This window comes from Anomaloglossus baeobatrachus, chromosome 4 (genome assembly GCF_048569485.1).
Source record: "Anomaloglossus baeobatrachus isolate aAnoBae1 chromosome 4, aAnoBae1.hap1, whole genome shotgun sequence".
Classification (NCBI taxonomy): domain Eukaryota; kingdom Metazoa; phylum Chordata; class Amphibia; order Anura; family Aromobatidae; genus Anomaloglossus; species Anomaloglossus baeobatrachus.
The window spans coordinates 318,855,160-318,872,442 of record NC_134356.1 but is presented as its reverse complement, the minus strand read 5'-3'; the positions used below and the strand labels follow the sequence as shown (position 1 = coordinate 318,872,442).

Genomic DNA, 17,283 nt, shown 5'->3' with positions numbered 1-17,283 from the left:
GGCTGTGTGCTAAGATATATGGATTCCTTTTAATTGGCTATTTCGCTGAAGAGGTACATACAAAATGCAATGTCAACCAATTAGAATATGAAGTGGTATTCAATTCAAAAATGAGAAGGAGATTCATCATGGAGAGGATTTTTGCATCTTGTGGTTGCTAGGATTCTTTACAGCCGAATACTACTATGTAATCTCTTTGGAGTTTGTCTTGCCCAAATTAAAGCAGGTTTTTCCTTGCGAATTTGAGTCTTAGAAGTTTTATATTACTATATAGTAATATAGAACATATACAGTATGTTACATTGTATTGTTTTTGAATGACCTCAACCTTGTACTAGAATACTAATACAGTATATTGACAATTATTTTCTATCCTGAAATGTTAAATAATCCTACCATTTTGACGTCCATTTATTGGATTTTTAGGATGCCCACTGCTGACATGTATGAGTAGGGACCAGAGATAATGAGACATAAGTGCATAGATCCTACTTTAGAACCATGCCTGATTACATCACTGGCTAAACAATTTCTAATTGTGTCTGCCTTTATCTTCTGGGACACGGTAGCAGATCTGTGGATGTTGAAGTGCAATCTCATGACTTGATTGGAAAATATATGTTTTAGGTTATCCTTTTAGCAAATGAAGGATTAGAAAACCTCACAGCAATGAGCTTATCATTTTCAATATGATGGTAGTTGAGGAATATTAGGCGAGGCCACATAATACTACATTGCATTACATCAGTATAAATGTTATACAAAATGCATTGTGTCTGTGTGTATATATATATATATATATATATATATATATAAAAATAGGACAAAGAGTGATGAAAAAATAGCCTGTGTGTGTGTGTGTGTGTGTGTGTGTGTGTGTGTGTGTGTGTTACAGGGAAGGATGGAAAAATGGCCCATGACCAGTGGTGTTCTGTAAAATTACCATGTAATGCAATTTCACGATTTTTTTTTTTTTTCCACTGAAGGCCTACAGGGATTATTCTGCAGTCCTTAGAACCACTTTTAATCTGTTGATAAGTTATGTCATTTCATTGGTGATGACATACTATATGTACATTTGCTCAGGGTCCCATTGATGCTCCGCCAATGCTTTTCTCCAGAGTGCACCATGCCCATGTTCTCTCTGGGAAAAGCTGGGTTGCATTATTCTTATTTAGCGTTCCATGATTTCCTGGCACGTGTCCAGTTTCTGATTAAATTGTGTCATCCAATCCAGAATGAATCAATAAGCTAACATATATCACTTGCTCTGTCCGGTTCCCACAATACTGAAGGAATGGTCTGAACGTGTTGTTTATGATGTAAACATATATCTAATCTGAGAGTCCTGATATGTGTATCTGCTGGACATATCCACAGTCATCAATCCAATGAATTAAAGGGCAGACAGACAGACAGAATCTGTGAGAACTAGGTGTGTGGTCTATGTACACCAGCATTGTATACACAGCATATAGTCATGAGATTAGCACTTTGCCAAATTCCTAAATTAAAAAAGCCCACATTGCCCTAGGGACCAAAAACGAGTTTCTTGGCAGCTATGCCTCCAGTTGAAACACATTTGTAATACAATCACACAAAAAATATCAAAATGTGATGAAACCGGTACAGCAGGAAATACAGAGGGGATACCTTTCTATTTTTTGTATTTAATAATATTTTGGAAAGTGCTCTGCCTGTTTGTGTAGCAGCGCATGGTAAAGCCCTCCTGATTCGGGGATTAGCAGGACATTTCACGCATTGGCATATTTTTAGCTGCATTGTTAGAGGGCTGTCCACGCTCACAGTATGGCTCTGCACTCGGATGGATTGTAGTACGGTGGCTGTGCGTGGGTGACACTTCTTTTTATATATTACATTACTTAGGGAGCTTATGCTTGGAGTAATAACTCCTAATGGGCAGTTATGGAGGCAGCCTCCCAGCGTCCAGCAGCAGGTTGTATCTGGCGTACAACCGGAGGAGGACAGAAGAATCATACATACTTTATGTGCCACACGGAATAAGGCTTCACAAACAAGACAAGCAAATCCTGAGCCAATGTGGAAAGACGACTCCTTAATAAATAAAACATCAGGAAATTAATCTCAACTTCTTCTCATTTCATGTCCATTGACTCCTAAATAAGACAGATTAACCCCTTGAAGGCACTGTCTCTCCATTTATGCAGGCAAACACATCCTAGTCAGGGAATTTGTGAAAGACTAATATGTGGATTTCCTTTCAAATAAAGCATATCTCTAAGCATGCTGCCTCTCCCAAAGGTGCTCGTGACTGGAGGCTTTTCTCTTGTCTTGTTAACCTCTCGGGTGCTGGAGGGGAATGCACTGCATCATTTTTAAACCGTGTGCTCCACGACAATAGTTATAGCTACTCAAGTCAGCCTATACCTATATGATAGACGACTTCGACATGACAATCAATAGGAAAAATTATTAAAATTATTAGCAGCTGCCGGGCCATGAGCGTGACAACTGCTTTAGGGGATTAGGACTGCTTTGGTTAAAATAAATCATTTTTTTCCCTTGCTTTAACATGCGTCAGTCAGAGCTGCATTTGCAGACCAGATATTCCCACTGTCTCTTCACACTGGCAAGGGGATATGTTTTAAGGGAAGTCATTTACCACAATCCTTAAGATGTAGCTTGGCAGAAATCCAATAGCTCTGTGTGTGATATGCTCCTTCAGACATTGGGATCTCAGCTTTTCTATTCTTGAAAACACAGAAAATGTCTAAACAAGCTTTCTCCTACATTGTTCTCATGCTTCTAGACCCGAAATGAGGAATGAATCAGAATTGTTCACCTTCAGGACTTAGACATGAAAAGCAAACACAGTTGTGTGCGAATAAATGGTAGATATATACCTTGGATCATTTCCTGATTCTTTACAAACAATCAACATGTAAAATGCATTACAAAAAGCAACATTTGTAACTTACCCGCCAAGAACACTTTACATCCCCTTTATATTCCTCATCTTTGACTGCAGTACATACAGGCTGAAGCTGGGTTTAAATAGGGGTTTTTCTAGTTGTGTGTACATATCCTACATGACCAGAGCTGCTCGCCCCTTGCTAAGATCCTTCGTAGCTGCCAGTGCTTTGTTTCTCTGTGGCTGATGCTGACAATCCAATACAGAGATGCTGCTTGTGTAGACTCTACCCCTTCTCCTCCTTTCGCTGGTGCTGGTGGTTAGTGCTGCATCATTCACCCGATCAGTTGTCACACTGACATGGTGCTGCCTGCTCAGCGATCATTAATAACTGAACACCCTCCACTCCCCAGAGAGGAGCCAATGGCTTCAGAGTGCCAAGATACAGTACTCACAGCTGCTCTAGTCTGGTTGGCTGGAACAACATGCCCATTATATGACATTGCTGCTTAGGTACCAACACATGAAACTAGACGCCTTCTCTCCTCTATTTTTAGGGAAAAAGCACATTTTGATGCTCACATGTCCTTCAGTTTGTGCATTACTTTGGACTATTGTTACATTCTTGAGTAAATAGATTATATGGGCAATAATAATATAAAATTCAACAATAAATATAAATATATATGATGGGTTAAAGCTAATATTCGTTGAAATATTCTTTTTGTCACTTAAAGGGCATCTGTCAAACTAATCTCACAGTATAAATTCAACATATAGCCTTGTAGCTGATATAACCACCTATGAAAATCTGAGTTTTTGAGGAGGCATTTGGAACATTTCAGCTCAAAAATTCCTTGAAAGACTCTTCCTAGTCATTGTTATTGAAAACCACTTTGTTGTTTATAAGTTCAGTATTTGCAGCCTATTTTTTTTTCAACTTCAGGTTTGAAAAATGCCAGGTGGGAGAAGTAAAAGGGCATACCACATACATCTCTTAATGGAAAACACTCCAAATTTGATATTTTCCCATCAATAGGCTAAAAAAATGGTTCAGGAAAAAATACTTTTCATAAACACTTGAAAAACTCTTCAGGAAACAAAAAACTTCTTCAAACCCCTTTCTCCCCATATAAAAGAATTTTCTGAACAGTTTCTAATAGAAACATGTTGTTTTTGATCACTTGAAAAACAGCTTAGTGTTCTAATTACATATGTTTGATAATATATTCTAAAATACTGATGAACAAAACAAAAGACAAAAAGAAGAGAGGATATGGCTAAAAAAGTATAGAAAATTTATAGAAATGCTCTTGGAACCCATGGCGCTGCCAAGAGGCTCAATGCACCATTCCTTACACTGGTTTTGCATGTCTCTTCTTCCTCCTAGGAGATAATTGGCATTTCTGGTCTGACTCCGACTTGTTTTCAAAACCATTGGGCAGACTGTGAGGCTGTGCCGCTCCTCCCCTCAGTAGACCTTTGATGTCATGGTGGTGGATCCAAGTGGCGTTGTGGCCCTACTAGCACAAGCGACAGGGTTTTGTAATGGGGGTTTAAAAATAATATTAAAAAGTGAAAGAGAAAAATTAAATAAATAAAATAAATAAATAGTTTGTGATGCCAGTTGGGATGTTTGGCTTTCGTATGGCCAGGCACTGCTGAGGTCCCCAGGAGTTAGGTGGTGATGCACAGTGCCAGAGGGTTGTCCTCTCGCTCCCTGGCTGGTTCCTGGGGATGTTGAGGTAGGGATGGCTAATACAATAGGACCAATTGAGTTCAATATACGAAAAACAAAAAACCTCAATTTCAATTAATATTAAACTTTTATTGATATATTTTAAAATTTAGACACCCATTAATAGTGAACACACAAAGGGTGTAGATGATGAAGGGGAGGAGCTAAATATATGGGGTCCCTATAGCACCCTATGGGACCTTGCTCCTACCTACCAACGGAGGGTATGACGCCGTAACTGTTTTGGGCGCCCCCGTTCCACGTCGGCTCACCCTCTAGTTGCCCTAGATAGTTAGTGAATTAAAATAATAATTACACTACGGATGGCCATACAATAGTACTAGAATGTATTAAGTACAAAGTGCTCATGTAATCACACTGTCTGATAGATAACAGCTTCCTATCAGGAAAACCAGGACAAAAAATCAAAAATTAAGCCCCAATATAGGTAGGCTTCTGCAGAAAAATTAGTCCATAGTACATGATCCAGTACAAATTAGTACATGGTACAACAAAGTGCTCATATAATCACACTGTGATAGATAACAGCTTCCTATCAGGAAAACCAGGACAAAAAAAAAAAAAAAAAATTGCAGTTATCAGATGTGAATGTAGGAGCACACAGCCATGGATTACTCCTACATTCACATCTGATAACTGCAATCCTCCAGCCTCCTGAAGATCCTTATATCATGGAAAGGGGAAACGCGTAGAGGCGATACAGAGCATGCTGCTAAAAGGGAAGTAACCATTTTTTTCTTCCCTGTGGGGTTATCTATACCCCTATTTTCTGCTCTATAAGAATCATCTGCATGATTGCCCTCAGGCATTGCATTACATGTATCAGCATCGGTTTATGCAGTGCAGATCTGTGCAATTATGATTGTGTAAAAGTTTATCCATGTGTGATTGCCATACCATACTATATCACACTGGGACATGGGAGGAAAAACTGACAGATGGAACTGAATTTTCCATTATGTTAATGTGCTCCTCCATTATGTTAATGTAGATTGTGTATTATGTACTATGTACTAATTTGTACTGGATCATGTACTATGGACTAATTTTTCTGCAGAAGCCTGCCTATACTGGGGCTCAATATTTGTGTTTTTTTTTGTTTTTTTTTTTTGTTTTTTGTTTTTTTTTTTTTTTTTTTGTCCTGGTTTTCCTGATAGGAAGCTGTTATCTATCACAGTGTGATTATATGAGCACTTTGTTGTACCATGTACTAATTTGTACTGGATCATGTACTATGGACTAATTTTTCTGCAGAAGCCTACCTATATTGGGGCTTAATTTTTGATTTTTTTGTCCTGGTTTTCCTGATTGGAAGCTGTTATCTATCAGACAGTGTGATTACATGAGCACTTTGTACTTAATACATTCTAGTACTATTGTATGGCCATCCGTAGTGTAATTATTATTTTAATTCACTATCTATCTAGGGCAACTAGAGGGTGAGCCGACGTGGAACGGGGGCGCCCAAAACAGTTACGGCGTCATACCCTCCGTTGGTAGGTAGGAGCAAGGTCCCATAGGGTGCTATAGGGACCCCATATATTTAGCTCCTCCCCTTCATCATCTACGCCCTTTGTGTGTTCACTATTAATGGGTGTCTAAATTTTAAAATATATCAATAAAAGTTTAGTAGGGATGGCTAAGCAGAGAATAATTCAGCCAGAGACCGGACAGGGAGCTTTTGCCTTTTACTGAAGCTCTGTAGAACCTTCCAGAACATTTCTCACATCATTCAGAATAATGGTGGTTCTTCCCGCCCTAATGAGAGTTTGGTTTCTCTGCTGGGTGGTGGTAATGTATTCTTCCTGCTACTACTTCCCTTCCTGGGAACAGGTGTCTTGAAGAATAGGTGTCTTGAAGTCCTGGGATTTTCAAGACAAGAACACTCTGGGTCTTTAATCCTTTCTAGCAAGCAGTCTACTTCAATCCTGAAGGAAAACTCACTATTTCTTCTAGAAGTTTCCAGACTCAAATGTGTCACTGTGCTCCCGGGAAATTCACTGCTCCTTATAAAAATGCTAATAGCAGTCTCTAAGTTTGCCACTGACCTTGAAAGCTCTGGTGGCCTAGGGACTGGTACCCTGCCAATGTGTAGCTTGCCCTTCCATAGGTTTTAACAGTTACCTCAGGACAGGACCATCTCCAGGTTACACTGCTCACTTCACCTCACACTTTCAACTTCACTGTCTCAATTTACCACACACCTAAGCTCCTCCAATTTCTCCTTCTAGGTCGCACACTGAAGCTATGTTATTAGTTCAAGGGAACAGCCCACGTAAGGAAGTGTGGGCAAATGTGTGTTTTGTAGTGAAAAGCCGATACAACCAAATCTCATTAAAGCTGACAAGACATGTTATACATATTGAAATACATTTGTAGTTATTATTTGTGATCCATGCACAGGGCGCGACAAGGCCTACAAGAACAATGGGCAGAATGGTACGGAGTCTCCTGGCCATGCTATAGGTACCCCTGGCACTGACAAACCTATAGTTTATGCTAAACAGAGACAGCATATAGAGCACTAAAGTTATGATTTTTAAAGACGCAGTATATACTACAATAATGTGTGCTAATTTATACTGTCAGTTTAGAGTCCCAAATTCACTTTAAAGTCGCAAGTTCTAGATTACTATCTTTAAGTTTAAGTTTATTTTGCTTCCATTTAAGATTGTGCAACATTTTGGTTTCATTATTTTCACTCTGTTAGGTAATATGCGTTAATGCAAGTCTAGATATACTGTACTGTGCAAAAGTGTAAGGCAGGTGTGGACAAATGCTGCAAAGCATAAACGTGCTAGTAGTTCATTTTTATGAAATTACAAAATGCAAAGTGAATGAACAAAAGAGAAACCTAAATCAAATTAAATATTTGGTGGGACCACCCTTTGCTTTCAAAACAGCATCAATTCTTCTAGGAGTCAGGACTTTTGTAGGATTACAGTCAGGTTAATGAATAACCAATTATACCAAACAGATGATAATAATTTTCATATCTAGGTTGAAAAACAGTCATTAACTGGAACAGAAAGGTTGTGGAAGATAGTCTTTCCATGGTGTATGACCTATGATATGAAGCTAACAAGACACAAGATACAACAGGAATGTCTCTTTTAACAAAGACTTTGGTTTCAAAGTATAATGCAGCCCCCCAGGCCTCCATGTATAATGCAGCCCCCCAGGCCTCCATGTATAATGCAGCACCCCCAGGCCTCATTGTATAATGCAGCACCTCCAGGCCTCCATGTATATTGCATCACCCGCAGGCCTCCATGTATAATGCAGCCACCCAGGCCTCCATGTATAATGCAGCCCCCAGCCCTGCATGTATAATGCAGCACCCCCAGGCCTCCATGTATAATGCAGCAACCCCAGGCTTCCATGTATAATGCAGCACCCCCAAGACTCCATATATATTGCAGCACCCCCAGGCCTCCATGTATAATGCAGCCCCCCAGGCCTCCATGTATAATGCAGCCCCCTAGGCCTCCATATATAATGCAGGCAGCCAGGCCTCCATGTATAATGCAGCCCCCTAGGCCTCCATGTATAATGCAGCCCCCTAGGCCTCCATGTATAATGCAGCCCCCTAGGCCTCTATGTATAATGCAGCACCCCCAGGCCTCCATGTATAATGCAGCACCCTCAGGCCTCCATGTATAATGCAGCACCCACAGGCCTCCATATACAATGCAGCACCCCCAGGCCTCCATGTATAATACAGCCCCCCAGACCTCCATGTATAATGCAGCACCCCCAGACCTCCATGTATAATGCAGCACCCCCAGGCCTCCATGTATAATGCAGCCCCCAAGGCCTCCATATATAATGCAAGTCCTCAGGCCTCCATGTATAATGCAGCCCCCCCTGGCCTCTGGCTACCGAGTACTCACTGATTTAAAAAACCAAAAAAACAAAAAACAAGTGCTCACCTCTTTCTTCCGTTGTTCTGTCCTCACCTCTCTCCCCTTCTACTGCTGCTCTGTCCTCACATTTCTCATCCATTCCCTCACTGCTCCGGTCAGTGCCCTCCCATCCTGCGCTCTGCTTGTGTAACGCCTGCCTGGATCCACAAACTCAGATGGGCTGTAAAGGGGAGGCCAGAGGGAAGCCACTCACCAAGTAGGACCCCCAGAACCCTGAAACCCTTTAACCCCTATACAGGGATTTGGAATTACACCGGGAACTGGAGATCACTACCTGTGGAAGGCTGCAGTCCGATGAGAGTAGTAGTCAGGCAGGGTCAAACCAGGAATTGCGGAACAGGGACAGAATCAGCAGGCAGTGACGTAGTCAGCAAACGTAGCAGAGGTCAGATCCGGGTCGGGCAGCAAGGTACAAAAACAGTAGGCAGAAGGGTAGTCAGGAACAAGCAGAAGTCGGCACACAGGAATCACCAAACAGAATAGGACGTAACAGGAGCCAGGAAAATCAGAACTATATCTGGCAGTAATCATGTGACAGGAGGGGAAATAAGAAGGGTGTGGGGTCTTCCCATTAGCTGTAGCTGAACGCTGGCAACTTCAGCTGGAAGACACATGCCACCCACAGTCAGCCAGCGGTACTGCAGATCCCAAGCTAACCCAGCCCAGTGGATGATCGGAGCCTGCGCCCACTGGTGCCGCTGGCATCGACATCTCTCCCATCACCAGCACCATCCACGGCAGGAACACGGCGTCGCCTGCCGATCGTAGCAGAAGTCGCTGGAGCAGACTCCGGCGGTGACATAAGAGCATGCCTCAACACAGCAGTCGCATAGGAGTGACGTCACTGCACAGGCACAGGGGGAGAATGATGGAGCATGGAGTGGTATGCCACTCGATGCTTTTATCATTGCTGTGTGCGATGATGGCGAAGGGGCAGCCCGGTGTCAGCGGTGGCCACACCGGGTCATATAGTGGCCGCTTGGTCTGTGACAGAACAGCGCAGGTGCTCTCTCACAGAAAGGAGCTGGCTGCTGATCTGCAATGGCGACCTCTGTGACCGCGGTCATTATACCCCTGCTGATATGCTAAATAATACAAATCTGAGACACTGTCTGAAATGTGCTTTTCTAAAGTTTGTGAATAACTGTTCTTGCAATGTTTTTACTTGTTCTTACTGGAATATAGACATTATAAAATCAAACAAAAAGCTGCAAGACCACAAAGAAACACTTAATGAAACAAGGGGTAGCACTCTGGCTCAGCGGTTAGCACTGTTGCTTACATTGGTTGTAGAGTTAGCACACATTCAGGATTGTTTCACATGTCTTTCTTAACTCCTTGTTTCCATATGCAGTTTTGCTGCTTTGTCTGAATTTTTAATGTTTACAGTACAATAAGAACAAGGAAACCATAGTATGAAGAAAACAGGTGTGTCCAAACTTTTGACTGGTTCTTTATATTATATCAAAATGTCTTTCTTGGTTTGTGGTGGAACTTACTGTTTACTTGGCCACAGGGATGGTTACCAGTGTTTCTATGATAGGTATGCTATAAATTTTATATTGCACGTCATTACATCATGAAAGCAGGGTTGCCAACTTGATTTTATATTTTTTCTGGATAATTATTATTCAAAATCACTGACAGACAACATTTTTTATGGACACATTGGAAAACCATAATATATTATCATCTGTAGCCAATAATACTGATATGAACACATGAACTGCATTCACTGTGAACCAGGAAGAGCAAAGGTCCCCTATGCAAGAATTGACTTTGGGCCCCCCTCCCCTTGCTTCTTGGGGTCTTCTATTTTAAGTTTCATTGTGCTTATCATCTTGCGCTGGGAAAAAGAAATAATAAAATCACAGTTACTCATTGTTACCTGGCCTATTGATGTCTCTCTGGTACTGGTCCATCTATGTTTTAAGGCTGCAGTGATAATGTCACATGTGACCAGTTTAGCTAATCACAGGTATCAGCAGCTTGTGCCATCTACATTGGCGTGACTGCTGAGCTCAGTGATTGGCTCCACAAGTTATGTGTCTTAGTCATGACATCACAACTGCAGCCTGCAAATATAGACCAGAGCAGTAGCAATGGGGTCCTGAGGAGGATAAGTAACCCTGGATTTTTTGTTTTTCCCTAGCACTTGTCTAAGGGCATTACAAAAAATGAAAACAGAATATATAGATATATATATAATATATATATTCAGGCACATATACTATGTGAACATACACAGGCACATATACTATATATGCACAGAGGCACATATATTATATATACACACACAGGTGCATATACTATATATACACACACACGTGTATATATATATATATATATATATATATATATATGTGTATATATATATATATATATATATATATATATATAATGTGTATATATATATATATATATATATATATATATATATATGTGTGTATGTATATACGGTATATATATGCACATATACACACGGGCACATATACAATGCATATTTATACACACTGGCATTTATATAATATGTGTATATATATATATATATATATATATATATATATACACACACACACATACAGGCACATATACTATATATGCACAGACACATATGTATTATACATATATATATATATATATATATATATATATATATATATATATATATATATATATATAAAATATATATACACACACACAGGCACATACTATATATATATATATATATATATATATATATATATATATATATATATACATACAGGCTCATATCCTATATATGCAAGAGGCACATACACAGGCACATATACAATATATATACTACAGTTCAAATGTTTGGGGTCACCCAGATCATTTTGTCTTTTCCATGAAAAATCATACTTTTATTTATCAAATGAGTTGCATAATGAATAGATAATATAGTCCAGACATTGACTAGGTTAGAAATAATGATTTTTACTTGAAATAATAATTTTCCCCTTCACACTTTGCTTTCGTCACAGAATGCTCCTTTACAGCAATTCCAGCTTTGCAGACCTTCAGATATTCTAGCTGTTAATTTTCCGAGGTAATCTGGAGATATTTCACCCCATGCGTCCCCCCTCTCACAAGTTGCATTAGCTTGATGGGCACTTTTTGTGTACCATACGGTCAATCTGCTCCCACAACAGCTCAATAGGGTTGAGATCTGGTGACTGGACTGGCCACTCCATAACAGATAGAATACCAGCTGCCTGCATCTTCCCTAAATAGTTCATGCATAATTTGGAGGTGTGCTTTGGGTCATTGTCCCAATAGGATGATATTGGCTCCAATCAAGCGCTGTCCACAGGGTATGGCATGGCGTTGCAAAATGGAGTGATAGCCTTCCTTATTCCAAATTCCTTTTACCTTGTACAAATCTACCACTTTACCAGCACCAAAGCAAACCCAGACCATCACATTACGTCCACTATGCTTGACAGATGGCATCAGGTACTCTTCCAGCATCTTTTCAGTTGTTCTGCATCTCACAAATGTTCTTCTGTGTGATCCAAATACCTCAAACTTCGATTTGTCTGTCCATAACACTTTTTTCCAATCTTCCACGGTCCAATGTCTGTTCTTTTGCACATATTAATCTTTTCCTTTTAGTAGCCAGTCTCAGATATGGCTTTTTCTTTGCCACTCTTTCCTGAAGGCCAGCATCCCGGAGTCGCCTCTTCACTGTATACGTTGACACTGACGTTTTGTGGGTACTATTAAATGAAGCTACCAGTTGAGGACCTGTGAGGTTTCGATTTCTGAAACTAGAGACTCTAATGTACTTTTCTTGTTGCTCAGTTGTACCAGCAGGGCCTCCCACTTCTCTTTCTACTCTGGTTAGAGCCTGTTTGTGCTCTCCTCTGAAGGGAGTAGTACACACCGTTGTAGGAAATCTTCAGTTTTTTGGCAATTTCTCGCACGGAACTTCATTCATTTTTAAGAACAAGAATAGACTGTCGAGTTTCACATGAAAGTTCTCTTTTTCTCCCCATTTTGAGAGTTTAATGGAACCAACAAATGTAATGGCTCCAGATTCTCAACTAGCTCAAAGGAAGGTCAGTTTTATAGCTTCTCTAATCAGCAAAACTGTTTTCAGCTGTGCTAACATACTTGAACAAGGGTTTTGAAGGGATTTCTAAACATCCATTAGCCTTTTAACACAGTTCCCAAACACAATGTACCATTTAAACACTGGAGTGGTGGTTGTTGGAAATGGGCCTCTATAAACCTATGTAGATATTGCATTAAAAACCTGACGTTTGAAGCTAGAATAGTCATTTACCACATTAACAAAGTATAGAGTGTATTTCTGTTTAATTTAATGTACGCTTTATTGAAAAAAAATTGCTTTTTTCCCAAAAATAAGGAAATATGTAAGTGATCCTAAACTTTTGAACTGTAGTGTGTGTGTCTGTGTGTGTGTGTGTGTGTGTGTGTGTGTGTGTGTGTATGTATGTATGTATGTATGTATGTATGTATGTATATATATATATATATATATATATATATATATACACACGCACACACAGGCACATAAACTATATATTCACATATGCACATATATTGTACATATACACACAGGCACATATCCTATATTTACACAGGCACATACTATATATGCACACAGACACATACTGTATGCTGTATATACACACAGGAACATATACTATATATATATATATATATATATATATACACACACACACACAGGCACAACATTAGCTATATATACATACATACACAGACACAAATACTACACATACACGCAGGCACATACTGTATACGGTACACAGGCACATATACTATATATACATACAGACACATATACTATATATACTCACAGGTACTTATGCACGTATACTATAAATACACAGAGATACATATACAGTGCCTTGTAAAAGTATTCCACCCCTTTGAATTTTTCAACCTTTTCCCACATTTCAGGCTTCAAACATAAAGATAAAAAAATTTAATTTTATGGTGAAGAATCAACAACAAGTGGGGCACAATTGTGAAGATGAACAAAATGTATTGCTTATTTTAAATTTTTCTAAACAAAAAATAAACTGAAAATTGGGGTGTGCAATATTATTCGGCCCCTTTAAGTTAATACTTTGTAGCGCCACCTTTTGCTGCGATTACAGCTGCAAGTCGTTTGGGGTATGTCTCTATCAGTTTTGCAGATTGAGAGACTGAAATTCTTGCCCATTCTTCCTTTGCAAATAGCTTGAGCTGAGTGAGGTTGGATGGAGAGCATTTGTGAACAGCAGTTTTCAGCTCCATCCACAGATTCTCGATTGGATTCAGGTCTGGACTTTGACTTGGCCATTTTAACACCTGGATATGTTTATTTGTGAACATTCCATTGTAGATTTTGCTTTATGTTTTGGATCATTGTCTTGTTGAAAAAAAATCTTTGTGCCAGTCTTAGGTCTTTTGCAGACTCCAACAGGTTTTCTTCAAGAATGGTCCTGTATTTGGCTCCATCCATCTTCCCATCAATTTTAACCATCTTTCCCGTCCCTGCTGAAGAATAGCAGGCCAAAACCATGATGCTGCCACCACCATGCTTGACAGTGGGGATGGTGTGTTCAGGGTGATGATCTGTGTTGCTTTTACGCCAAACATATCATTTAGCATTGTGCCAAAAAAGTTCGATTTTGATTTCATCTGACCAGAGCACCTTCTTCCACATATTTGGTGTGTCTCCCAGGTGGCTTGTGGCAAACTTTAAACAAGACTTTTTATGGATATCTTTGAGAAATTACTTTCTTCCTGCCACTCTTCCATAAAGGCCAGATTTGTGCAGTGTACGACTGATTATTGTCCTATGGACAGACTCTACCACCTCATCTGTAGATCTCTGCAGTTCATCCAGAGTGATCATGGGCCTCTTGGCTGCATCTGTGATCAGTCTTCTCCCTGTTTGAGATGAAAGTTTGGATGGACGGTAGGGTCTTGGTATATTTGGAGTGGTATGATGCTCCTTCCATTTCAATATGATTGCTTGCACAGTGCTTCTTGGGATGTTTAAAGTTGTGGAAATCTTTTTGAAACCAAATCCAGCTTTAAACTTCTCCACAACAGTATCATGGACATGCCTGTTGTGTTCCTTGGTCTTTATGATGCTATCTGCACTTTAAACAGAACACTGAAGAGTATCACAGAGCAGGTGCATTTACACAGAGACTTGATTACACACAGGTAGATTATATTTATCATCATCATTAGTCATTTAGGACAATATTGGATTATTCAGAGATCCTCAATGAACTTCTGGAGTGAGTTTGCTGCAATGATAGTAAAGGGGACGAATAATATTGCACGCCCCAATTTTCAGTTTATTCTTTTTTACAAAAGTTTAAAATAAGCAATAAATTTCGTTCAACTTCACAATTGTGTCCCACTTGTTGATTCTTCAACATAACATTAACATCTTTATGTTTGAAGCCTGAAATATGGGAAAAGGTTGAAAAATTCAAAGGGGCCGAATACTTTCGCAAGACACTGTATACAGGAACATACTAGGCACATATACTATATATACACATATTTTATATATCTAATATATACAGCTGAGTGTGTGTGTGTGTGTTGTGTGTGTGTGTGTGTCCGCTAAAGGAATCCGCACCGTCGCATTTACAATCACGAAATTTTGCACAGACGCCTCATGTGACCCAGGGAGCGTCGTAGACTATGTTTTGACAGAAAAATTTAACCCTGTGCTTTACAGTTAGTCTCTAAAATCCTGCCGCCATTAAACTGAATGGAGGTGGGAGCTATAGGTTTTTGATAGCAACTGTCAGTGGTTGCTAAAGGAACAAAATAAACTATTAGTTGAAGCTTATGCGTGAGGTTATATGATGTCGGTAAAGAGATGGATGGAGAGACAGAAAAAAACAGACAGACAGACATAGACAGAGACAGACAGGGAAAGAGACAGCTCTGCAAAGAGACAGCCCTGGAAAGAGACAGCCCTGGAAAGAGACAGCCCTGGAAAGAGAGAGCCCTGGAAAGAGAGAGCCCTGGAAAGAGAGAGCCCTGGAAAGACAGCCGGGGAAAGAGACAGCCGGGGAAAGAGACAGCTGGGAAAAGAGACAGCTGGGGAAAGAGACAGCCGGGGAAAGAGACAGCCGGGGAAAGAGACAGCCGGGGAAAGAGACAGCCGGGGAAAGAGACAGCCGGGGAAAGAGACAGCCGGGGAAAGAGACAGCCGGGGAAAGAGACAGACCTGGAAAGAAACAGACCTGGAAAGAGACAGATGGGCAAAGTGACAGACCTGGAAAGAGACTGACCTGGAAAGAGACTAGCCAGGGAAAAAGACATCCGGGGAAAGAGACATCCGGGGAAAGAGACAGCCGGGGAAAGCGACAGCCGGGGAAAGCGACAGCCGGGGAAAGAGACAGCCCGGGAAAGAGACAGCCCGGGAAAGAGACAGCCCGGGAAAGAGACAGCCCGGGAAAGAGACAGCTGGGGAAAGAGACAGCCGGGGAAAGAGACAGACACAGATGGAGACCGATAGACTGATACAAATACAGACAGAGATAGAAATAGTCAGACAGAGACATAGACACAGACAGACAAGAAAAGAGACAGAGAGAGAGAGACAGACAGACAGCGACACACAGACAGAAACTGGGAGAGAGACAGAGAGACAGTTACTATCCCGGGCAACGCCCGGGTACTACAGCTAATATACGGTGGCTCGGTAGCACGGTGGCTCAGTGGTTAGCACTGCAGTCTTGCAGCACTGGGGTCCTGGGTTCTAGTCCCACTCAGGACAACATCTGCAAGGAGTTTGTATGTTCTTCCCGTGTTTGCGTGGGTTTCCTCCAGGTACTCTAGTTTCCTCCCACACTCCAAAAAACATACTGATAGGGAATTTAGATTGTGAGCCCCAATGGGGACAGTGTTGCCAATGTATGTAAAGCGCTATGCAATTAATAGCGCTATATAAGTGGATAAATATTATTATTATTATTTTTTATATATATATATATATATATATATATATATATATATAGGCACATATAAACATGCTATTTATGCACAAAGATACATACACTGTATGTAAACATGCACATACACACTATATATATACACAGGAACATATACAAAAGCACATGTACTATATATACACACACAGAGGCACATACCCATAATTACAGGAACATACACAGGCACATATACTATTTATGCACAGAGATACATATACTATATACACTCAGGCACATACACATACTATATATACACAGAGACATGCACAAGTATATACAGTACAAGCAACATTGGTATGCAAAAGCAAATGGACAGATCCAACAAGCATACTCACATCTCTGCTTCTTCATAAATTGCTGATGACTTGTGGAGTTTGTTCTGGTCTTCCTCTCCTACTGTGAATGTGGAGATATGCGGCCTCTGTCTTCCTGCTGTCCCCTCAGCTCTGCCCTCCTCTCCTACAGGAATCTGCTCTTCATTTGGTGCAGCCTCCGTCCTCTCCTGAGTGGTGAGTCCCAGCATTTTCTCCCCTGCTCTCTTAGCCGGGGAGATGTACTGCAGAGCTGCAGGGGAGCTTTCCATAGGAAGGGCCTGTTACTGGTTACAGGGCACATCAGGTCTCACCAGTTTCCTAGTGAGTCAGTTGGACCCCATAAATATACAGTATTTATTACAGTGAA

General features: G+C 40.5%; 2 protein-coding genes across 3 annotated transcripts in view; one reads left to right on the top strand and one right to left on the bottom strand.

Moving 5' to 3' along the window:
- Positions 1-3,313, bottom strand: part of LRRN3 (leucine rich repeat neuronal 3) — an 85,843-nt gene extending 82,530 nt beyond the window's left edge. Inside the window, exon 1 of the mRNA XM_075345004.1 lies at positions 2,961-3,313. The gene's annotated coding sequence lies outside the window, so the exon portion shown is untranslated. The remainder of the gene's footprint in view (positions 1-2,960) is intronic.
- The window catches only part of IMMP2L (inner mitochondrial membrane peptidase subunit 2), a 1,735,376-nt gene that overhangs the window by 644,555 nt on the left and 1,073,538 nt on the right, over positions 1-17,283 (top strand). The window lies entirely within an intron of this gene.